The sequence below is a fragment of the Arachis stenosperma genome, chromosome 1, assembly GCF_014773155.1.
Source record: "Arachis stenosperma cultivar V10309 chromosome 1, arast.V10309.gnm1.PFL2, whole genome shotgun sequence".
Classification (NCBI taxonomy): Eukaryota; Viridiplantae; Streptophyta; class Magnoliopsida; order Fabales; family Fabaceae; genus Arachis; species Arachis stenosperma.
This window is the reverse complement of record NC_080377.1, coordinates 133,375,981-133,401,526: the sequence shown is the minus strand read 5'-3', so window position 1 is coordinate 133,401,526 and position 25,546 is coordinate 133,375,981. Positions and strand designations below refer to the sequence as shown.

General features: G+C 32.9%; 1 non-coding gene across 1 annotated transcript; it reads right to left on the bottom strand.

Moving 5' to 3' along the window:
• Positions 1 to 20,250: 20,250 nt before the first annotated feature.
• LOC130952777 (small nucleolar RNA R71) lies at positions 20,251 to 20,358 on the bottom strand. Its single transcript, XR_009074957.1, has one exon. It is a non-coding gene; the product is annotated as a small nucleolar RNA R71 (small nucleolar RNA).
• Positions 20,359 to 25,546: the final 5,188 nt, after the last annotated feature.

Here is a 25,546-nt window from a genome sequence, read left to right as displayed (position 1 = left end):
GACACACTAAAATAGAATAATCAATAATTTTATGACCCTATTTTAATAACGTTATTATTTTTATATTATATGTGAAGTGACATCATAAAAATAAAAGTAAAATTATTATTTTTGTAATTTTATAGAGAACATAAACTGTTAGTGTTTTTAATAATATTAAATAATTTGTAAATTAGTATTAAATTATTTGAATTTATGTTTTATATGCAAATATGTGTCTAAAAGATTCAATGATTCGACTATTAGATATTTTTAATAACAAAACATATTTTTTAATTTTTTAATAATTGTCAAATAATTTTTATTTAATTTTAATTATAAATTTATTTTTTATATATTATTTAATTATAAAAATTATTTTTTATTTTATAAATTATTATTTTATTAAAAATTTTAAAAAATATATTTTATAAACGTTATGCAATCATCTAATCTTTTGTCAAATAATATTTGTACACTCAAAACAAAACTTTTAACTAAAAATCAATTAATAAAAGAGAAGAGAAATAAAAAAGTTCAAAACTCGAAACCAAAAGTTCAATTAATTTAATTATTTTGCATGAGAATACACTCTATTAATTATAATTTAGATTTTGGGCTTATCAATTTATAAATGTCTCGACCAAAAAAATTTAATTATAATATTTTATTATTTTTTAACTATTGTATTATATTTTTGAGTAATTACCCAAATCAGTCCCTGAGGATTTCAGAATCAGACATTTTAGTCCCCAAGAAAAATTAATACACAGATTAATCCCCAAGGTTTTACTCCGGCAGACAAATCAGTCCCCAGTTCATTTTCCGGCAGTGTAATTCCAATCAGTCCCAGAGATTTTAAAAACGGACATTTTAGTCCCCAAGAAAAACTAATGTACAAATCAATCCCCAACGTTTCTCTCTGTTAGACATAATAGTCCCCTGTCCAAAAATAAAATAAAATAAAATAATTATTATTATTAATTACACAATAATATTGTACTATATTTTTTGTATTTTTTGGACAAAAATAATGATAAATTTATTTATTAAATTCTTATATATATATAGTGTCAATAATAATAATAATAATAATAATAATAATAATAATAATAAAATATAATAATAATAATAATAAAATTAGTAGAGATATTTTACAAGAAATTTAAAGTTAAACCATTTGATATTTTTGTATTTAATATAATCAAAGATGTCCTTGGTAAAAAAAATATATATGTTTGTATTAAAAAATATGTATTAAAAAAATATTTTAATTTGGATTAATATTAAATACATATTTTTTAATACAAACATTTTTTAAAATATTACATCTTTTGATATATTAATATAAAAATATAAAAGTTTTAACCTTGAATTTCTTGTAAAATAATCTCTAATAGTTTTATTTATTATTATTATTATTATTGAGTGACTATATATATATATGTAATTAATAATAGTACATCTTTAATTATATTAAATACAAAAATATCAAATGATTTTAATTAATAATAATAATAATCAATAAAATTATTAGAGATTATTTTATAAGAAATTCAGGTTAAAACTATTTGATATTTATATTTAATATAATCAAAAGATGTAATATTTTAAAAAATTGTTTGTATTAAAAATATGTATTTAATATTAATCCAAATTAAAATATTTTCTTTTAATACATATTTTTTAATACAAACATATATATTTTTTTTACATACGCCGTCTTTTGATTATATTAAATACAAATATATCAAATGATTTTAACTTTAAATTTCTTGTAAAATAATCTCTAGTAATTTTATTATTATTATTATTATTGAGTGAATATATATATATATATATATATGAATTTAATGAATAAATTTATCATTATTTTTGTCCAAAAAATACAAAAAATATAGTACAATATTATTGTGCAATTAATAATAATAATTATTTTATTTTATTTTATTTTTGGACATTAGTTTTTTTTGGGGACTAAAATGCCCGTTTTTAAAATCTCTGGGGACTGATCTGGGTAATTACACTGCCGAAAAATGAACTGGGGACTGATTTGTCTGCCGGAGTAAAACCTTGGGGATTAATCTGTGTATTAATTTTCCTTGGGGATTAAAATGTCCGATTCTGAAATCCTCAGGGACTGATTTGGATAATTACTCTATATTTTTTGTTTATTATGTTATATGAAAGACACAGTTTGACCAAAATATTTGACAGAACACAAATAAATAAGTATGAATTACAAAGCCGGATTTTTTTTATCATTTTACGAAAGAAAAAGAAAAAAAAAGTTGTGGGTTAGGAAAATTTTGGGGTTAGTAGTAAGAAAAGAAGATTCCTTGGATGTGACCTAGAGGAAGAATCTAGATATGAATCAGATTCTTGTAGTGCCACGTGGCACGCGGTGCATGCGGGACACCATCTTCTGCTTCCAACACGTGTGTAGGGTAGTGCTTGATCAAAGATCAATGCAATTTCGTCGGCAATCTTATACGACGTCGTTTGATCAAGTCAGCACTCAGCAACACTTTCCCTGCATCCTGGTTTACGGTTTACCACAAAATAGTGAAAATTCACTTTTTGAAATAAATTAAAATTTTGATGAGATGATATTATTTAAGAAAAAAAGTGAATGGTGACTAAAATTTATTATTTTTAATTATTAATCTAATTTTTTAATTTAATAATTCAATTAATATATTTTTAATTTATATTTTTAAATATTATTAATTAATTATTGTTCAAAAAGATTAAATTCTACTAGTTCTTTAGTATTTTTTGTTATTTAATAAAAAATTTGTAAAGATAAAATTTATCTAATGAAAATTATATATTTAGATAACGTTTTTTATGTAATAAAATTTGAAATTAATTATTTTTGTTAAAAATTAAATTCATATTATATTACATAATTATTTTTGTATTTTAGCAGAATAGTACTTTTAGAGGCTTAATTCCATTAATTTTTTCATACCTACTTCCTACTCAATTTTTATAATCCAAACTTTTAATTTTGGAAAGAGATGATTACTGTTTGGGTTTTGCTTTGAAACTCTTGATATAAAGTTATAAAAAAATTAATAACCTTAATAAATAGTCTAAAATATATACAGTGTATATAACAAGTGTTCAAAACAAAAGTCACTATATAATAATGTCTATGTTTAAAAATTAATTAATCGACACTAATTGCCATTGCCGTTATGCCGCTTCATTTTAATGGATGGGCTGTTAATTTAGGAAACTAGCAATGGAGTTAGGTTTGATAATGGTCCTACTTCTAAGTATATGAATTTATTCTAATAAATGTTTTGGTCCAAGACCTATTCAATATTCTTAGACAATTTTGAGGTTCATAGTTTTTCAAATCGAAAATGTTTAATAATTAAAAAAAATAATAAAAAATAGTCCGAATTTGTCTTATTTAATATTTATTAATTATTATAATAAAGGTAAAGTATATTTTTTTTTTTTGAAGTTTGACAAATATTTCAAAAATACTCCTAAATTTTATTTTGTTTCAATTTTGTCCTCAAAATTTTCGATTTGCATCAAATATATTTTTGGCGGCTAATTTTTCAAAAAATTTAAGACCGATTCAACAATAATTTCATAAGAACAACCCTTCAATACAAGCAAATCAAGCATAATTTCCATGCATTATTGTTAGATTGGTCTTAAATTTTTTAAAAATTTAGCCGTCGAGAGTATATTTGATACAAATCGAAAACTTTTGGAACAAAATTGAAACAAAATAAAACTTAGGAATATTTTTAAAATTTTCGTCAAACTTCAAGAATAAAAAATATACTTTACCCTTATAATATTTAATAAATATTAAATAAGATAAATTTAAACTATATTTTTTATTTTCTAGATATTACTATTTTCAAATAACTGTTAAATCACATTCGTTTTTCTAATGTTAATTTAATGGGTGTTTTTATGAAAATTAGGTTAACTTGCCTTACTTTATCACAGCATCAAAACTGAAAAGCATAATTATGCTTTCATACCTAGCCTGCTTTAATTCAAACTCTTGTAACAAATAACTAAATAGTAAATACTGATTCTGTTATTTTCTTTTTCGTATTTTTAACAAAAAAACTAGAAAAAGAAAAGCAACCAAAATATATATTTTGCTGCTATGTCTAAAAGGGCAAATCCAATAGGGGAAAAGAGAAATATAGAGAAGTCCATAGGGATGCAAATTTGAGGTTTTGTTTAGAGAAGTAACTTGTAAATAAAGATTTAGTTATTTTAATATATTATTTTTTAGAATAAATTATTATTTTTATAAAGGTTTTAAATATTGATAAATTTATCCACAAAATAATAAAATTGAAGTTGTACTTATGAAAAATAGATTTTTATAACAAAACTATCTAAATACTAAAAAATAATACAATTAATTAAATAAAATTATTAAAGACTGGGAGAGGAAGGAAGCGCGATGTTGATGGACTGCGAGTGGTCGTCGCCATTGCCATTGAGCAAGGTAGGAAGAGTGACAGAAAAGGCCGAAACAAAGAGAGTGAGAGAGAACAAAAAATGCGAAGAGAAGAAAAAAGGGATGTGTTGTCACTGTCAAAGCTCCCCTTGCTGTTGCTGATGTCAGAGCTACCGCCGGATGAGGACTTTGCCATCGCTGTCATAGCTGGAGGCGTAGAGAACGAAGAGAGGGAGAGCTCAGGTTAGCCCGAGAGAAAGAGGAGGGATGCAATATAAGAAGAGCCATTCTACTACTGTCGCGCCTGCTGCCACTGTCAACAGAACTCACTGCTGGGGGCACTGCCTTTGCTGTTACTAGGCCACTCCATTGTTGTTCTTTGTCGCTTTTACTATTAGAGGTCGCTAGAATCACTACTGCCAAGCCACCATTATCGTCACTCTATTTCTGTCTCTGTCGTGGTATTAAAGGAGGTGTTGTATGCTGGAGTTGCTTTTGTCTTTGATTTCTTTGTCCTTAAAGATGAATTTTTTAGGGAAGCTAAGGTTTCATCGATGAAGAAAATGGGAGGATGGTGGTGGTAAGGAGAAGGAGGTGACATCAGTGGTAGTTATGGTGATGGTAGCACTGGCGGTTGTGGTAGACGTAGACGAGAGTTGGAGAGGAAAAATTTTAGTGGTGGTAAAGCCATAAAGGGTTAGGCATTATGATGGGCTAAGTTAGGCTAAAAAGGGTAATTTGAGTTTTTTGGTAGTGTTTTAGGGTTTGGATAGTTTGGTTGTACAGACTCGATCTTTCGTGGGTACAACTTCAATTTCGTTATTTCGTGGGTAAATTTCTAGCGTCTAGAACTTTCGTGGGTAGAAATGGTAGTTTACTCTTATTTTTCATTAGTATCATTACCCCTTTCTCATTGTTTGAATTTTGGTCCGCTTAGGTTTATTATAAACGACACGAAAGTAACATGATGTAATGACTTATGAAGATTAGTAGTCATAATATAATATAATAGTTCTTGAAAAGCCAACAAAAAAGTATAAGGAACCAACTCTATATACAGCTAACTTATTAACATAGTAGTCAACTCTTTAAAAAAACTCTAGTTTAAAAATTTCAATCACGGTAGGTAACCAACTTGGATATCAGCCAACAATAGCCAACTATTAGTTGGGCAGCAAACAAACAAACAAAAAAATCCAAAATCAATAAAAAAATCCAAAATCTAAAAAAAGAATCATCCAAAACCAAAATAAAAGAAACTCTCAAAATATAACAAAAAAAATCTAAAACTAAATGAAAATAAACATAAAAAATTATTGGAATAAATTACCATTTGTACCCATGGAAGATATAGACGCTGACAAATGTATCCATATAAGAATAAAACGACAATCATAACCACGGAAGATGGCCTCTGTGTACCAAGAGTACCCTAACGACTAATTGCGTAACCAACGTCCAGGTACTCTTGGTACACGGAGGTCATCTTCCGTGGTTATGATTGTCGTTTTATTCTTATATGAGTACATTAGTCAGCGTCTGTATCTTTCATGGGTACAAATGATAATTTATTCAAAATTATTGTAAAAAAAATATCCAAAATCTAGTAAAAAAAATATATGAAACATAACAAAAAGAAACATCTATAATCATTGTAAAAAAAAATTTCCAAAACCTAACAAAAAAATCCAAAATTTGAACACAATACAAACTCTTTTAATTATGGTAAAAAAAAAATGCATTACTTTTGGATATTTCTATTACATGAATTTTAGATGTTTAAATTTTAGAGGTTTTGGATATTTTATGAGAATTTACAATTAAAAGTAAATGAAAACAAACTATTAAAAAAAGCATAATTTTAAATGTTTCTTATTCCAAAATTTCATATATTTAAATTTTAGTGATTTCAGGTTTTTTTTTAGGAATGTATAGTTAAAAGTAAATGAAAATAAACTATTAAAAACGAGGACATCATTTTGGAATTTTAAAATCAGAATATTTTGAAAAGTTAGTTACTTAGTTGTATATATAGTTAGTTCCCTAGAAATTCTCTTTAACATTTCAAAAATCAGTTTTACACTATAAAAACACACGCCTTCCCACATTCTTTCACCTCTCTTCTTCTTCTTCTTCTTCTTCTTCTTCTTCCCATGGTCGCAATGGAAGCATTCACTACTGTCGTGAGTCACCATTTTGCACCTCTCCTAGTTGCTGGATTGTGTTTTTATCACTGCAACCTTGGTATGCCGACCCTTCCGCAACTCCTCATCTGAGCGTTTGAATTCAACCAATTTTGCAGCGGCAATGCACTACAAGAAATATGGTGACTAACGTCTGATTTATCGGCACAAGTTAGTAGCAGATTTACCGTCTGATTTGACAACAATATCGTCGGACAAAATATTTACCGGTAGATTAGGGTTTCCGATGGTACTCAGTATTTTTCTTGTAGTGATGCCTTCCTCAATTGATGAAGGGGACTCGAATATAGTCGCTTTGTCTATGAATTATCCTTCTCTTAAAAACATTATTCATGGTGTTAATCTTGTTCCTCGTTAACATGATGATCAAATATGTTATCTGATATTTAAAACTTTAGATGGTTTTTTGTGTTGGTTTAAATGTTTGTATTGCTTGGGCTTGGATTTTTTTTGTCAGGTTTTGTATGTTTATGTAGCAAGCATGATGGATTTCTTCCGTTTATATTTTGGATTTTTCAATATAAATGTGGATAGTTATTGGTAGTTAGGTTTTGAATGTTTATTTTTGTCATTTTCGAATGTTGTTGTGTCAATGTGCTAGTTTTGCTTTTGTTTTTTTTTTCTGGATGTGTCCATTTTTTAGTTATGGATGTTTTTTAGGTTTCATATGTTTATTTTGCACGCATTTTGGATGTTTCTTTCCATTTTATAATGTATAATTTTAGTCTAAATTTGAATATTTATTGGTTGTTAGATTATGGATGTTTCTTTAAGGTCATGTTCGGATGTTCCATTTTAAATATTTTGATTGTTCTTTTCTTTTTTTTCTAGTAGTATCATTTATTTGGTTTTGTATGATTTGTTGATGAGGTTTCGTATGTTTACAAGGTTTTGAAAATCGATTCAAATTGACCAGTCGAATCGTGAATTCATGAGAAAAAAGAATTGGCCAGAAGGCATAACCGTTGGATAAAAAAGTCGTGATTGGACCGTCAAACTGGTTAAGAACTTCTCTATCAAACCAAACCGAGACCTATCCGATTTTCAAATTTTGCACCCGAAACGGCACCATTTCGTTCCACAGAAATCGTAAGCTAAGCTACGCGGCACTCACTCAGTTACTCCTTCTCTTTTTTCTCACCTTCCCTCTTGATCTCAAGCTCCTCCCTCCCACACGTGCTCCGTCCAGCCATCGCCATGTCACTGCCGTCGTTACAACTGCTCGAAGCTGCCTTGCTCACTAAGGTAATCTCTAACAATATTCTAACTTCGAAGCCACCATCACCACTACAACTGGTCTCGCCTCGTTTCTCTATCGTGTAGCCACTGTGCCGGCTCTGTTCCACAGCGCTTCAGCCCCTCTCTGCTTCGATTCCTCCATGCTCCACTCTCTTCTAATCTGTTGTCCATTGCGCTCAACCCCTTTGAACATTCACGAATTGCAAGATTCTCTGCGTTGTTTGTCGCACATCGTGGGTCGTCGTGCTTATCACCTGATCACCTGTCGTCCATAGCATACTCGTTACTGGCATTCTTGCTCCCTCTCCCTTATTCTTTGCTCATTGCTAACTGCTCAAAGTCTCATACCAAAAGTAATGGTTGTTTTCTTACTTTTTTGTTCATTTGTTGTTTAGATCAATCTGATTTAGTTTATTCATTCAAGACCCTGATTAGTTTTTTTTTTTTTTTGCAGAATCACTTGGTTGGGCATTTGGTTAAATTGGGGATAGTTGTGCAAAATCATATATGCTTGGAACAATGACTGGATGGAGGTTGCAGTTCTTATTTTAGTTGGTGGTATTTTAATTAGTAGGTTGCAACTCCAATTCTTGTTTCGTTGTTAGATTGCTGTATTAACTTGTTTTGTTATGTTCTTGATTTTATTAACTTGTTAATTTGATAAATTGTTGTTGTGGTGTTGTTCTTGACATTGTAAATTGCGATTGTTAGGTTGTTGTGTTGTACTTTAACATTTTGATAAATTATTCTTGTTGTGGTTTGTTGTTCTTGATCTTGATCTTATTATTGTTGTTTTGATCTTAGTTTATGTTGTTGATCTTAATTTATTATTTTTTCATTAGATTGCTATTAACTAAATTTTTTTATTGGCTAGATGATAGTATCAATCAATTTAATTCATTGTTCTTGACTTTTTGTCATTAGGTTATTGCTTGATCTTAGTTTATGTTTTTGTGGATTTTGATAATTGATGGCAAATTTTAACGTTAGCATTTTATATTTGGTTGTTTCTTTTATTATTTGAGTTTTGAGTTTGTCTTTGGATGATATTATAAAATTATGGTTAATGTAAATCTTTTAATTTGTATGACATTTTAAAGTTTATATTAGATTATAATTATATTTTAGTCAATTTATTTATATTTTATTATAAAACGGTTATTTTGGTTGAACAACGGTTGAACCAATAAACCAATTGTTAGACCAATTCGATGATCGGTTCGATTTTTAAAATCTTGTATATTTATATAGAAATCATTTTGGATATTTATTTTTATTAATTAGTAGATATTTTTAGTATGATATTGAATGTTATTAGTTGGTTGATTTTGTACTTTTTTCAGATGTTCTTTTTCAATGTTTTGGTCGTTTTTCTATGTCTTATCTAATGGTTCCATTTCAATTGGGTTTGGATCTTTTTTTTTTTTTTAGTTTTTGTATGTTTATTTAGCAAGCATTTTGGATTTTTTTTGTTATATTCTTGATAATTTTTTAGTATGAATTTGGATGTTTATTGATTATTAGATTTTGGATGTTTGTTTTAGGTCATGTTTTGGAGTTTCCTTTTCAAAGTTTTGGTTGTGTTTTTGTTGTTTTTTCTAGTAGTATTTTTTTGTATGTTTATTTAGCAGCCATTTTTAATGTTCTTTTTTTTTGTTATATAGTGGATATTTTTAATATGATTTTGGATGTTGTTAGTTGTTTTTCTTTGTGTTTTCTGAATATATGTTGGATGTTTCTTGTATTGTAGTTTTTCGATGTTTTTTTGCTATGCATTGGATATTTATTGAATAAAGTAATTCTAATTAGATTAGATTGCAAGTGCAAGAAGTTACAGACATCATTGAGTCGGTCAACGATGATATAAAAGTGATTCATAAGATGTGAATTTTAATTTGTTGTTGTAATTACACAAAGAAACACTTGAAAAACAACTTAAAGTCATAGAAGTACTCATTTTTATGTTTGAATTGTTTTATAGGTGTATGATCACATTAACATTCATAAAGGGAAAGTCCAACCGTAGGAATGTATTTTGATTCACTGGAGGGGGATCATGAATTTTATATGAATTATACAAAGAAAGTGGGTTTGTTATTAAAGTCAAAAACACAAATTTTGATAAGACGAACAAGGAACATAAGGTACCGATTTTGAATCTTTTTTTTTGTTAGGTTTGGTTGTTTTTTCTTAGTAGGTTTTGAATGTTCTTTTTGTTATATTTTGATTTTTTTTGTGTTTTTTGGATGTTTCTTTTATTAGATTTTTGGATGCTTCTTTTATTAGGTTTTTGGATATTTTTATATATACTTTTGGATACTCGTTTTAATGCTCCTTCTAATTTGAATTTATTTTTTTGTAGGAGGTGGTTGATATGGAAGAAAGCAATAATCCACAAAATGTTTTGACTATTCAATCATTTAGTGAAATCTATGGAGTAAATAAATTGCAACAACTTGATGGATTCATGTCTTTATTAAATTCATTTAAAAAAATCTTAGTTTATTGTAAATATGTCATATACATGTAATTTTTTTATTATTTTTTTTAGTCTTTTTATTTGTATATAACACTTCTAAGGTAGAGCACATGTTATTCTCAATGTAGTTAGTCTTTCTTTTTTTTCTTTCATTTTTTTTGATGAAAAAATATCTAAAACTGTAAAAAAATTTTGAGATGTCATAAAATATTTTTCAGTGGCATCACAACATGTATATCATACTTTGTCCTAAAAGGAACCTTAAAGCAAAAAAGAATGGCCAAATCTATTTTAAAAGGAACATCTGAAACTATGATAAAAGAAAATTCCAAACTATTATAAAAAGAACATCTCAAACTATTATAAAAAGAACATTTAAAATCTTAATGGAAGAAACCATCAAAATAAGAATACAACACAACTTAAAAAAGCAAGATCTATTTTCTCATAAACCTGTTAAAATGTAATCGTTGATGCAAAATTTTTAAACAATTTGTCTTAAAGACAAAAAGAATATTTAAAATAGTGACTTAAAAAAGATCTTAAAACAAAAAAATATCTAAAACTATGATAAAAAGAACATAAACATAATATTATAAAAGAACATTCAAAATTTTATTGAAAGAAACAACCAAAATATGAATCCAACACAACCACAAAAGTAAGACTTACTTTCTCATAAACCATGTTGAAATATAATTGTTAATGCAAAATCTTCAAACATTTTAAGAATTATAACTAAGTACATTAAAATCTAATTGTACCTTCAAAAGTCATATGACTTGAAACTGTGATATTTTACTTAACGGGCCACCTAGAAATGTGTCTCAAGAATCCAAATCTCATAGAATTTATTTCAACTAGTTTTGTAATCATCTTGGTCCTTTTGAAGTGTCCTATTACTTCAGCAATGTAATAAGAGGAACACGTTGTCTCTACTAATTTCTGTCACAATAAAAGATCTTATTATTAGGACCCAATATCATTAAAAATTTATATCAAGAAAAACATCCTAACCATAAGAATAGAAACTCATTGTACTCCACAAAAATATTTAGAAGAATCTCTTTATGGGTTGTCTTCTTTTTTAGGCTTCACCACGTTGTATAACCCTAAACATAGGAATAGAAACTCATGTAAAATAAAACATCCAAAATATATAAGAAATAAACATTCAATATTATTAAAACAAACTTTCAAAATAATTGCAAAATAGAACATCCAAAACAAAACAAGGAAAAACATCAAAACGAAACAAGAAAGAACATCCAAAACCTAGCAAGAAGGAATGTCCAAAATGCTCTAAAAATGAAACATCCAAAACATAAGGAAAAAATATTTGAAACATAAGAAAAAACATCCAAAACTTTTAAAAAGAATCATCCAAAATCTAACGAAAACAAACATCCAAAATATAACATAAAGACCATTAGAAAATCATGTCCGAAAGAAACTTTCACAAACTTAGCAATCAGAAACTCCCAAACCTAACAAAATAGAACATCCAAAATCTAACAGAAAGAAACATCTAAAACCTAACAAAACAAATATTTAAAACTCAACAAAAAGAAACATCCAACTCATAACAATCATAAACATTTAAAAGTTAAGAAAAATAACATGCAAAATTATAAATAAAATAATAAAAAAACTCCAAAACTTTTGAATCTCTCTTCCTACAAAAGAAAAACATTAAAAATAAAAAAGTCAAAAGATAGTTACCAACACCAAACACAAATGGACGATGAGAAACAGTAAAATGGTGACGAACGGGTAACTATAGCTCAGACTTGGTCTGAATGGCGGTGCTACTGAAGTTCGACGACAGCGACACTTTGAATGCGATGACACAGATGATGGATGAACAACGTACATGAGGGAAACACATGAGAGGGTAGTGCATGACGGTGGTGACGTATCGGGTGCAGTGCATGGTCGAGGAAGCGTTTTGCATTAGAGAAGACAGATGTGAAAGAAGGAAGTGAAGTAGTGAGAGTTTTAAATGGTTTTTGTTACTATGATAGTAAAAGTGAGATTTTGTAGTGAATTAGTTATTTTTTTGGTTGGTTTTGTTGCAGCCAAACTAATAGTTGGTTGTAGTTGGCTAATACCATAATTGATTATCTAGCATGATTGCCAAAAGAAATAATAGTTCTTGAAAGATTACAAGATGATCAATTTGATCATAGAAAATTATAAGCCATATTATTTTTTAAAAGATGGAATTTAAAGTCAAATCGATATTTTCATATTGATGGTTATCAGTGTCTTAGAGAAAGGGCGTTGAATCTAGGCCTCTTTTTACTTTGCTTGAGTTTACTTCAAACTTGATGGAACTTAGAGAATCTGTTAGGTGTGCTTTTGTTGAAAATGCAGGAGACACTTTTATTTTATCTTTTGTTGATAGAGGAGCCAAAATAGATTTGTTTGGGAGCAGAGTTGTTGTGACGTTTTGCTGGATAGAATAAGCAGGAGATAATTTAATTTTGTCTTATAGAGAATAAAATCAGAATCAGAACAGAGAAGAAAGAGTGACACGACCATATATCCTGGTTCAGCAACCATGTGCAATGTGACCTACATCCAGTCTCCCTCACAATAGTGGTAGAAATTTCACTATCTTTCAAAGATTACAAACACCAATTCATCTAGGATTCAACCTAATCCAATCTGGAATAAACCTAGCTTCTAACGAAGCTAGATTTGACTAGGTTCACTCCCTAGATTTTCAACAACTAAGTGTTCACCCAACTTAGCAAGGGAATCCCCTCAGGATCATGAAAAGTGTAACACCCTACCACACAAAGCCTTACGCTTAAGTCGTAAAGCAGAGGTGGAAAGGTATAACAACCTCTAAAAGAAAAGACGTATATAAATATAGTTGAAAGAATTCATATCTAGGAGCCTTGGAGAATAAGTTAAACAGAAGCAAAAAAAGAAAATCGTATCACACTTGCATGGATAATTATAAAACGGATAGGTAAGATGTATCACACTTGCATGGATAATTGTAAAATGGATAGGTAAGATCAAAAGAAGGCTAAAAAATATAATATATAGATTGGAGTTCCAAAATACAGATATCAAGCTCTAGACTTGATCTGTGAAGCTAATGCCAACCAGAATATGTAATTATATATATTTATACAACCCAAAATATAACTCAAACTACAGAATAAACACTTATTTCTCCAAGTCAACCTCTAGGAGGGACAAAATACAAAATATACATGTGGAGATTCTATATACATATATACATAGCCTAAAACAAAATATAACAGTCCAAAAGATAGTTCTTCGCTTGTAACGAGGCTCTCCAGATGCTCAACGAGGTGCCTCTCGACCTATATTTGAAAAACAACAGAAATATGTATGGAATGAGAATCAGAGATTCTTAGCATGGTAAATGTGCCTGCATAGTTAATATAAAAGGTCCTGAAAAAGCCAGAGGCATTTCTAGAATTCTGACAATCAAATTTCAGCTTAAAGATCCAACTAAACCAGAAATTATGTAAGTTATCTAAGGTATTTCAAGTTCTAAATCTAACTTTAACCTAACACTCCACTTTCTGTCTCCTCCAATCCTCTGAATCATCGGTGGAACCCCCCCCCCCCGGTCACACTTCTGCCAAGATGGGTCTCTTAGAAAATATACACATACAATTCAAGCAAGAAAAACACAGATAGAGGTGCAATTACAACAAGTAGAACAAGTAGTAGATAAGCAGAGTTAAGCAATTAAGCAAACCAAAACAATGCGTACTCAAACAAAACAAACAAATGCATATGATGTATGCCTGTCCTATGGCTGATGAATCTCATCTGTCGGTTATATAGCCAACCCGTCATGTCCTAGTAGTTAACCATTGGATAGTCCCTCTGTGCATGCATCCTCAAGCTAAAAAATATTATCTATGGAGTCAAACTTCAAGCTCAAATATGATATTCCACAAAGAGTCAAACTCCAAGCTCAACAATATAATATTCCATAGAGTCAAACTCAAAACTCAATAATATTCCATGGAGTCAAACTCTAAGCTCAATAATATAATTCTATCTAAAAATCACAAGCTCAAATTTATATATATGCATACCCATGGGGGAACCCAGAAAGTTAAAGTGTCCGATCACATCTTGCGACAAAGGGTCAATAATTTTTATCTCAAAATATACAAGCCACATAATAATCTCTTTTCTTTTTAAAATAACACTCCAAATCAAATTTTCAATTTTTATAGAAATCGTGACAACATCTCCTCTAAAACTCAAACTTCTGCCACCCTTCAAGGGTCCTAACCACCAAATCAAACACCTCTCAGTTATTCAAATAATTTCTATATCAAATTATTTCAAAATCAAACCAATTCCAATAACAAATTGCTTACAAAATTGAACCACACATCTCTCAACCAATCCATTCAATTCAATTTCACAAACTCATCATCAATCCTCAATACATCAACAATCTTCATTATTTTTTATACTTATCAAAGACATAATCCAACACATACAAATTCATTCATCCTTTATACACACATCATATACCATATACGTAATCCATCAATAATTCATTCAATTTATTCCTATCTTAAGGTCTTCTAGCCTAAGTTTTCACGTGACATTAAACTTTAACTATCAGAAAGAAAAACTATACTTTGGCCGGTTCTTTCCTAAGCTTGGAACTCCTAAAAAATCTCTCCTTTCACAAGCTCCAAGCTTCCAAACATCAATTCTTCAAACTTAATCACCCAGATTTTGTTCCTAACCGTCAAATTGAACTCCAAATCAACAAGAACACAATCTAATTCACACAATATCACTATAATCATTATAGGATTCACTAATTCAATAATTCACAAGGGTTCAACAGTTTCTTACCTTACCCACATATTAATTAGACAAAATCCAGTGATTATCTGCTGCCAGAGTTCATCTAAACCATCAAAATCATTCAATTTCTCAATACTCAAACTCAAAACTCACGAAATGGAGGAGAGGAAGAAATGGGATAAAGATGCATATTTATTACCACTTTGTTTAAATAAAATTAAAGAGAATTCCAATACGAACACGTGGTCGCTGACGACTCGTCAATTAAGCTCCAGATTAAAAATTATGGACGATTCAATTTGGAGGTGAAGGTTAGGGTTTAACGTGATTCTCTCTGCTTCAGCGTGACTCCAAGGCTGAAAATGAAAGGAAGAAAGCTCGTTTGGTGCTTTAATAGGTTGGATCTTGGACCAATCTAACCGGTTTGGTTTGTTAGCTCGGTTTTGGGCCAAAACCTTTAAATTAGTGTCAAAATTCGTATTTTTTTATATTTCTACTTTCCTAAACAATAAAACTTAATTTCCTAATTTTTTAATAATAATTAATTTATTGGATAGTTATTTATCAATTTCTTGGGGTTTACATCATACCCACCTAATTAAGAATTTTGTCCCCAAAATTCAGATTCAGTTACGTCAAAATAGGTAAGGGTAGTCTTCTCTCATTTCTGACTTAAGTTCCCATGTGTATACCTCAATTCCAGCTCGACTCCAAGAAATCTTTACTAATGAAACTTTTTTTCCGTGTAGCCACTTTACATTGGTATTGTCAATTCTAACCGGAATTACTTGACGCGTTAGATCCTCTCTCAGTTGTACTGGTTCAGGTTCTAAAACGTGATTAGCATCAGAAGCATAGTTTTGAAACTACGAGACATGAAATACGTCATACCGGTTTGAAAGATGTGGGGGTAGAGTTACCCGATACGCCACCAGCCCAATCCTCTTTAGAATTTGAAACGGTCCGTTTTTTGCCACTAACTCAGTTCCCATTACACTTCGGCTTCAGTCTTGACAGCTCATTAGTTCTAGTTTGTTGAAGTAACATTCATGAATAGAAGACTTCTTTCTTAAAACTCGAAAGGTTTCCTCTCCAGGTCCGCATAACTCTTCTATTGGCTTTTCGTAATAAGAATCTTAACCCAAAATTGCTTGATCTATTCTCTGTCGTCTTAGCTATCGTTTCGGGACCTAAGACACTTGATTCTCCAGGTTCACACTAACACAGAAGCGATTAACACCTTGTGAAACCTTACTATCTTCTTAATGTACAGTCTCCAATGCTCTGTCTTCATCTTCTGACACGTCAGACACTTGGTTGCAAGTGATGCTGCGCCACCTTCCACCCCGGGCCACCAAAACATTTGCTTTAATTCATGATGCATCTTAGTAATTTTAGGATGAATTCGGAAATCCGCTTTTGAGAACTTCAGGCCACAACTTACGCCTCCACTTACAACATTTGGCATGCAAATCATTACTTTGTACCTCCAACTCCTTCTTTGTCTCCCTCGATTTTCTTCTTAATTTCTGATGAGCGGATAATTTATACGCTTTTTGGCATTGTTTTCAGTATGTTTTTAGTATGTTTTAGTTAGTTTTTATTATATTTTTATTAGTTTTTATTTAAAATTCACTTTTCTAGACTTTACTATGAGTTTGTGTGTTTTTCTGTGATTTCAGGTATTTTCTGGCTAAAATTAAGGGACCTGAGCAAAAATCTGATTCAGAGGCTAAAAAAGGACTGCAGATGCTGTTGGATTCTGACCTCCCTGCATTCGAAGTGGATTTTCTGGAGCTACAGAAGCCCAATTGGCGCGTCTCAATTGCGTTGGAAAGTAGACATTCAGGGCTTTCCAGAAATATATAATAGTCCATACTTTGCCCAAGATTTGATGGCCCAACTCGGCGTTCCAAATCAGCTCAAGAATTCCCGGTGTTTAACGCCGGAACTGGCACAGAAGTGGGAGTTAAACGCCCAAACTGGCACAAAAGCTGGCGTTTAACTCCAAGAAAAGTCTCTACACATAGAAGCTTCAATGCTCAGTCCAAGCACACACCAAGTGGGCCCGAAAGTGGATTTTTATGTCATTTACTCATTTCTGTAAACCCTAAGCTACTAGTTCTCTATAAATAAGACCTTTTGCTATTGTATTTTCATCTTGGTTCTTCTGGTTCCCTCTTTGGGGCCGAAGCCAATGATCACCATTATCACTTATGTATTTTCAACGGTGGAGTTTCTACACACCACAGATTAAGGTGTGGAGCTCTGCTGTACCTCGAGTATCAATGCAATTACTACTATTTACCATTCAATTCATCTTATTCTTGTTCTAAGATATTCACTTGCACCCAAGAACATGATGAATGTGATGATTATGTGACGCTCATCATCATTCTCACTTATGAATCCGTGCCTGACAACCACTTCCGTTCTACATGCAAACAAGGCTTGAGTGTTTATCTCTTAGATTCCTTAATCAGAATCTTCGTGGTATAAGCTAGAATTGATGGCGGCATTCTTGAGAATCCGAAAAGTCTAAACCTTGTCTGTGGTATTCCAAGTAGGATTCAAGGATTGAATAACTGTGACGAGCTTCAAACTCGCGATTGTGGGGCGTTAGTGACAGACGCAAAAGAATCACTGGATTCTATTCCGACATGATCGAGAACCGACAGATGAATAGCCGTGCTGTGACAGAGCGCGTTGAACATTTTCACTGAGAGGACGGGACTGTAGCCATTGACAATGGTGATGCCCAACATACAGCTTGCCATGGAAAGGAGTAAGAAGGATTGGATGAAGACAGTAGGAAAGCAGAGAGACGGAAGGGACAAAGCATCTCCATACGCTTATCTGAAATTCTCACCAATGAATTGCATAAGTATCTGTATCTTTATTTTATGTTTTATTCATCTTTTAGTTATCAATCCTCCATAACCATTTGAATCCGCCTAACTGAGATTTACAAGATGACCATAGCTTGCTTCATACCAACAATCTTCGTGGGATCGACCCTTACTCGCGTAAGGTTTATTACTTGGACCACCCAAGATGACCATAGCTTGCTCCAGTGCACTTGCTGGTTAGTTGTGCGAAGTTGTGATAAAGAATTGAGATTGCAATTGAGCGTACCATGTTGATGGCGCCATTGATGATCACAATTTCGTGCACCAAGTTTTTGGCGCCGTTACCGGGGATTGTTTGAGTTTGGACAACTGACGGTTCATCTTGTTGCTTAGATTAGGTAATTTTATTTTATGTTTAAGCTTTTTACTTTTCGAAAATTTTTCAAAAATACAAAAAAAATTTTTTTTATAAAATCTTAAAATAAAAAAAATGTTTTATGTTTCTTGTTTGAGTCTAGTGTCTAATTTTAATTTTGGTGTCAATTGCACTCATCTAATTTTCAAAAAATTGCATGCATTGTGTTCTTCATTGATCTTCAAGTTGTTCTTGATGATTTCCTTGTTCTGATCTCTAAATTCTCTTGTCTTGAGTGTTTTGTTATTTCTCATATGCATTCTCAATTTGTTAGTGTCAATAGTATACAAACTTCTAAGTTTGGTGTCTTGCATGCATTGTTTATTTGATCTTAGTTTCATTTTGATTATTCCTCATCATTAAAAATTCAAAAAAATATTTAATTTGTGTCTTTTCAAGTCAATAATACAGAGAATTGAAGATTCAGAACATACAGCAGAGGAATTACACAGAAAAAGCTGGGCGTTCAAAACGCACAGTGAGGAAGGAAAACTGGCGTTTAAACGCCAGTCAGGGTACCTGGCTGGGCGTTTAACACCCAAAGGGGTAGCATTTTGGGCGTTAAACGCCAGAATGGATACCATTTTGGGCGTTTAACGCCAGGATGGCACAAGAGGGAAGATTTTGTTTTTAATTCAAATTTTTTTCAAGTTTTCATAATTTTTCAAAATCAAATCTTTTTCAAATCATATCTTTTCAATCATATATTTTCAAAATCAATTTCTTTCCATTTTTCAAAAATACTTGCTAATAATTAATGATTTGATTCAAACATTTCAAGTATGTTGCCTTTTCTGTTGAGAAAGGTTTAATGTCTGAATCATATCTTTTAAAATTTCTTATTAGCCAAGTCATTAATTTAAAAAAAAAATCAAATCTTTTTTTTTAAATTGTTTTTCAATCATATCTTTTCAATCATATCTTTTTAAAACCATAACTTTTCAATCATATCTTTTTGATTTCTACTTTCAAAAATCTTTTTCAAAAATCACTTTATTTCTTTCCCAACTTTAATTTTCGAAAATCATTCTTCAGTTTTTCAAAATCTTTTACTTTAATTTCAAAAAATTCTTCCCCTCTTCTCACATCCTTCTATTTATAGACTAACATTCCTCCTCAATGCACAATTCAAACTCTATCCCTCTTGATAAGTTCGAATTCTTCTACCTCCTCCTTCTATTCTTCTTTTCCTCTGACACCTCAAGGAATCTCTATACTGTGACATAGAGGATTCCATACTTTCTTGTTCTCTTTTCTTTCATATGAGCAGGAGCAAAGACAAAAACATTCTTGTTGAGGCTAATCCTGAACTTGAAAGGACCTTGAAGCGAAAGCTAAGAGAAGCTAAAGCACTACTCTCTGTAGAGGACCTAACAAAAATCTTCAAACAAGAAGAAGACATGGCAGCCGAAAACAACAACAATGCCAACAATACAAGGAAGGTGTTGGGTGACTTTACTGCACCTACTCCCGACTTCTATGGGAGAAGCATCTCTATCCCTGCCATTGGAGCAAACAACTTTGAGCATAAGCCTCAATTAGTTTCTCTAATGCAACAGAATTGCAAGTTCCATGGACTTCCATTGGAAGATCCTCATCAGTTTTTAGCTGAATTCTTGCAAATCTGTGACACTGTCAAGACCAATGGGGTTGACCCTGAGGTCTACAGACTTATGCTATTCCCTTTTGCTGTAAGAGACAGAGCTAGGATATGGTTGGACTCACAACCTAAAGAAAGCCTGAACTCTTGGAAAAAGCTAGTCAATGCCTTCTTGGCAAAGTTCTTTCCACCTCAAAAATTGAGTAAGCTTAGAGTGAAAGTCCAAACCTTCAGACAGAAGGAAGGTGAATCCCTCTATGAAGCTTGGGAAAGATACAAACAATTGATCAGAAAGTGTCCTTCTGACATGCTTTCTGAATGGAGCATCATAGGTATCTTCTATGATGGTCTGTCTGAACTGTCCAAGATGTCATTGGACAGCTCTGCTGGAGGATCTCTTCATCTGAAGAAGACGCCTGCAGAAGCTCAAGAACTCATTGAAATGGTTGCAAATAACCAATTCATGTACACTTCTGAACGGAATCCTGTGAACAATGGGACGAATCAGAAGAAAGGAGTTCTTTAGATTGATACTCTGAATGCCATATTGGCTCAGAACAAAATATTGACTCAGCAAGTCAATATAATTTCTCAAAGTCTGTCTGGAATGCAAGCTGCACCAGGCAGTACTAAGGACGCTTCATCTAAAGAAGAAGCTTATGATCCTGAGAACCCATCAATGGAAGAGGTGAATTACATGGGAGAACCCTATGGAAACACCTATAATCCTTCATGGAGAAATCATCCAAATCTCTCATGGAATGATCAACAGAGACCTCAACAAGGTTTCAACAACAATAATGGTGGAAGAAACAGGTTTAGCAATGGTAAGCCTTTTCCATCATCTTCTCAGCAACGGATAGAGAATTCTAAGCAGGGCCACTCTGACTTAGCAACTATGGTCTCTGATCTAATCAAAACCACTCAAAGTTTTATGACTGAAACAAGGTCCTCTATTAGAAATTTGGAGGCACAAATGGGACAGCTGAGTAAGAAAGTTACTAAACTCCCTCCTAGTACTCTTCCAAGCAATACAGAAGAGAATCCAAAAGGAGAGTGTAAGGCCATCAACATGGCCGAATTTGGAGAGGAGGAAGAGGCAGTGATCGCCACTGAGGAAGACCTCAATGGACATCCATTGGCCTCCAATGAGTTCCCTAATGAGGAACCATGGGAATCTGAAGCTCACACTGAGACCATAGAGATTCCATTACAATTACTTCTGCCATTCATGAGCTCTGATGAGTATTCTTTCTCTGAAGAGGACGAAGATGTCACTGAAGAGAAAGTTGCTAAGTACCTTTGAGCAATCATGAAGCTAAATGACAAGTTATTTGGTAATGAGACTTGGGAGGATGAATCCCCTTTGCTCACCAAAGAACTGGATGACTTGACTAGGCAGAGATTACCTCAAAAGAGACAGGACCCTAGAAAGTTCTCAATACCTTATACATTAGGCACCATGACCTTCGAGAAGGCTCTGTGCGACCTAGAGTCAAGCATAAACCTCATGCCTCTCTCTGTAATGGATAAGCTAGGGATCTTTGAGGTACAAGCTGTAATAATCTCACTAGAGATGGCAGACAATTCAAGAAAACAAGCTTATGGACTTGTAGAGGATGTTCTGGTAAAGATTGAAGACCATTACATCTCTGTTAATTTCATAGTCCTAGAGACTGGGAAGTGCATGGATGAATCCATCATCCTTGGCAGACCCTTCCTAGCCACAGCAAGGGCTGTGATTGATGTTGACAAAGGAGAATTAATCATTCAAGTGAATGAAGAATTCTTTGTGTTTAAGGCTCAAGGATATCCCTCTGTAACCATGGAGAGGAAGCATGAAGAGCTTCTCTCAAAACAGAGTCAAACAGAGCCCCCACAGTCAAACTCTAAGTTTGGTGTTGGGAGGCCACAACCAAATTCTAAGTTTGGTGTTGAAACCCCACATTCAAACTCTAAGTTTGGTGTTGGAAGGTTCCAACATTGCTCTGAACATCTGTGAGGCTCCATGAGAGCCCACTGTCAAGCTACTGACATTAAAGAAGCGCTTGTTGGGAGGCAACCTAATGTTATATTTATCTATTTTTCTTTGTTATTTTATGTTATCTGTGGGTTGATGATCATGTGAAGTCACAAAATCAATTGAAAAAGCAAAAACAGAAAGAAAAATAGCACACCCTGGAGGAAAACTTGCTGGCGTTTAAACGCCAGTGAAGACAGCATAATGGGCGTTTAACGCCTAGTCTGGCACCATTCTGGGCGTTTAACGCTAGAAAGGGGCACCAGACTGGCGTTTAACGCCAAGAATGGACAAGCAGCTGGCGTTAAACACCAGAAAAGGGCAGCAGCCCGGCGTTTAACGCCAGGATTGGCAGAAAGGGCGTTTTGCACGCCACTTGGTGCAGGGATGAGCTATCCTTGACACCTCAGGATCTGTGGATCCCACAGGATCCCCACCTACCCCACCACTCTCTCTCTTCTTCACCCATTCACCAATCACCTCAGTACCTCTTCTCCAAAAACCCCTCACCTATCAAATCCCACCATTCTCTTCACCACTCACATCCATCCTTCATAAAATCCCACCTACCCCACCATCCAAATTCAAACCACTTTCCCTCCCAAACCCACCCATACATGACCGAACCCTACCCCTCTCCCCACCTCTATATAAACCCATCTTCACCCCCTCATTTTCACACATCATACACACTACTTCTCTCCCTTGGCCAAAACACAAAGCCCCCCTCTATCTCCTCTATTTCTTCTTCTTCTACTCTCTTCTTTCTTCTTTTGCTCGAGGACGAGCAAACCTTCTAATTTTGGTGTGGTAAAAGCGTTGCTTTTTATTTTTCCATAACCATTTATGGCACCTAAGGCCGGAGAAACCTCTAGAAAGAGGAAAGGAAAGGCAAAAGCTTCCACCTCTGAGTCACGGGAGATGGAGAGATTCATCTCAAGGGTGCATCAAGACCGCTTCTATGAAGTTGTGGCCAAGAAGAAGGTGATCCCCGAGGTCCCTTTCAAACTCAAAAAAGGTCAACTTTGATCAAAGGTTGGACCAAGTCCTCATGGATACCACTAAGAAAAGGATGGAGCAAACAAGAGACCCCACTCATGGACATGAGGAGATTCCTCATCATGAAATCCATGAGATGTCTCAAGAGATGCACTTTCCTCCACAAAACTATTGGGAGCAAATCAACACCTCCCTAGGAGAATTAAGTTCCAACATAGGACAACTAAGGGTGGAGCACCAAGAACATTCCATCCTCCTCCATGAAATTAGAGAAGATCAAAGAATCATGAGAGAGGAGCAACAAAGGCAAGGAAGAGACATTGAGGAGCTCAAGCACTCCATAAGATCTTCAAGAGGAAGAACAAGCCGTCATCATTAAGGTGGACCCGTTCTTTAATCTCCTTGTTCTTTATTTTTCTATTTTTTCGAAAATTATGCTTTATGTTTTATTTATATTTGTGTCTTATGATCATTAGTATCTTAGTATCTATGCCTTAAAGTTATGAATGTACTATGAATCCATCACCTTTCTTAAATGAAAAATGTTTTAATTACAAAAGAACAAGAAGTACATGATTTCGAATTCATCCTTGAAACTGGTTTAGTTATTTGATGTGGTGACAATACTTTTTGTTTTCTGAATGTATGCTTGAACAGTGCATATGTCTTTTGAATTTGTTGTTCATGAATGTTAAAATTGTTGGCTCTTGAGAGAATGATGAAAAAGGAGACATGTTACTGAGGATCTGAAAAATCATAAAAATGATTCTTGAAGCAAGAAAAAGCAGTGAATTCAAAAAAAAAAAAAACAAGCAGAAAAAGCCAATAGCCCTTTAAACCAAAAGACAAGGGTAATAAAAAGGATCCAAGGCTTTGAGCATCAGTGGATAGGAGGGCCTACAGGAATAATATCCTGGCCTAAGCGGCTAAACCAAGTTGTCCCTAACCATGTGCTTGTGGCGTGAAGGTGTCAAGTGAAAACTTGAGACTGAGCAGTTAAAGTCGTGACCCAAAGCAAAAAGAGTGTGCTTAAGAACCCTGGACACCTCTAATTGGGGACTCTAGCAAAGCTGAGTCACAATCTGAAAAAGTTCACACAGTTATATGTCTGTGGCATGTATGTATCCGGTGGTAATATTGGAAAACAGAGTGCTTTGGGCCACGGCCAAGACTCATGAAGTAGCTGTGTTCAAGAATCAACATACTTAACTAGGAGAATCAATAACACTATCTGAATTCTGAGTTCCTATAGATGCCAATCATTCTGAACTTCAAAGGATAAAGTGAGATGCCAAAACTGTTCGGAGGCAAAAAGCTACTAGTCCCGCTCATCTAATTGGAGCTAAGTTTCATTGATAATTTGGAGTCCATAGTATATTCTCTTCTTTTTATCCTATTTGATTTTCAGTTGCTTGGGGACAAGCAACAATTTAAGTTTGGTGTTGTGATAAGCGGATAATTTATACGCTTTTTGGCATTGTTTTCAGTATGTTTTAGTTAGTTTTTATTATATTTTTATTAGTTTTTATTTAAAATTCACTTTTCTGGACTTTACTATAAGTTTGTGTATTTTTCTGTGATTTCATGTATTTTCAGGCTGAAATTGAGGGACCTGAGCAAAAATCTGATTCAGAGGCTAAAAAAGGACTACAGATGTTGTTGGATTCTGACCTCCCAAAATTCGAAGTGGATTTTCTGGAGCTACAGAAGCCCAATTGGCGCGTCTCAATTGCGTTGGAAAGTAGACATTCAGGGCTTTCCAGAAATATATAATAGTCCATACTTTGCCCAAGATTTGATGGCCCAACTCGGCGTTCCAAATCAGCTCAAGAATTCCCGGTGTTTAACGCCGGAACTGGCACAGAAGTGGGAGTTAAACGCCCAAACTGGCACAAAAGCTGGCGTTTAACTCCAAGAAAAGTCTCTACACATAGAAGCTTCAATGCTCAGTCCAAGCACACACCAAGTGGGCCCGAAAGTGGATTTTTATGTCATTTACTCATTTCTGTAAACCCTAAGCTACTAGTTCTCTATAAATAAGACCTTTTGCTATTGTATTTTCATCTTGGTTCTTCTGGTTCCCTCTCTGGGGCTGAAGCCAATGATCACCATTATCACTTATGTATTTTCAACGGTGGAGTTTCTACACACCACAGATTAAGGTGTAGAGCTCTGCTGTACCTCGAGTATTAATGCAATTACTACTATTTTCCATTCAATTCATCTTATTCTTGTTCTAAAATATTCACTTGCACCCAAGAACATGATGAATGTGATGATTATGTGACGCTCATCATCATTCTCACTTATGAACGCGTGCCTGACAACCACTTCCGTTCTACATGCAAACAAGGCTTGAGTGTTTATCTCTTAGATTCCTTAATCAGAATCTTCGTGGTATAAGCTAGAATTGATGGCGGCATTCTTGAGAATCCGAAAATTCTAAACCTTGTCTGTGGTATTCCGAGTAGGATTCAAGGAT